This window comes from Eimeria mitis, genomic scaffold (genome assembly GCF_000499745.2).
Source record: "Eimeria mitis Houghton genomic scaffold, Emh_scaff55, whole genome shotgun sequence".
In the NCBI taxonomy this organism is placed as follows: domain Eukaryota; phylum Apicomplexa; class Conoidasida; order Eucoccidiorida; family Eimeriidae; genus Eimeria; species Eimeria mitis.
The window spans coordinates 7,513-8,037 of NW_013573771.1; the positions used below are offsets into that span (position 1 = coordinate 7,513).

At 44.0% G+C, this 525-nt stretch overlaps 1 protein-coding gene across 1 annotated transcript in view; it reads right to left on the minus strand.

Moving 5' to 3' along the window:
* Positions 1-525, minus strand: part of EMH_0053240 (glyoxalase, putative) — a gene marked incomplete at both ends in the record, with an annotated part of 4,031 nt that overhangs the window by 1,546 nt on the left and 1,960 nt on the right.

Here is a 525-nt window from a genome sequence, read left to right on the forward strand (position 1 = left end):
TATTACATATTCATATGTACAACTGCATATGTACGTATATTAGCGCATATACTACATATACATATCTTGGTGCATATATTGCATATAAAGGCGCCAAATATTCTATTCTACATAGGCTAAATGAACAACGGCTGCTCAAAGCACTCAAGCAACCTTTTCAATTCCGCCTGTAGCGCACAGCAGCTAACTTAGCCCAAGCACCTCCAGAGAAGTTGAACAAATATCCGCTAAGACTATTTGCTGAACCAAGAAAGCCCTAGTGCAACTGTTCGGTAGCTCTCATCCGGCGCGCTGTCTGCCTATATCTTCGAGAATGCTCAGTAGAGCTACTGCCCCATCGTTTACATGCGGTAGAGGCCAAAGCACTACCACCCAATATGTTACAGTAAGATGTTATATTGAACCGCGTCGCGTTACTTCACGCTCGGTTGCTCTATGCACGTCGCATTTCGCCATATTGCATAAAGGCATATTCTGCTGAACTACATACACTCAACTACGCTACCACCTCCCACTAAACCGAAG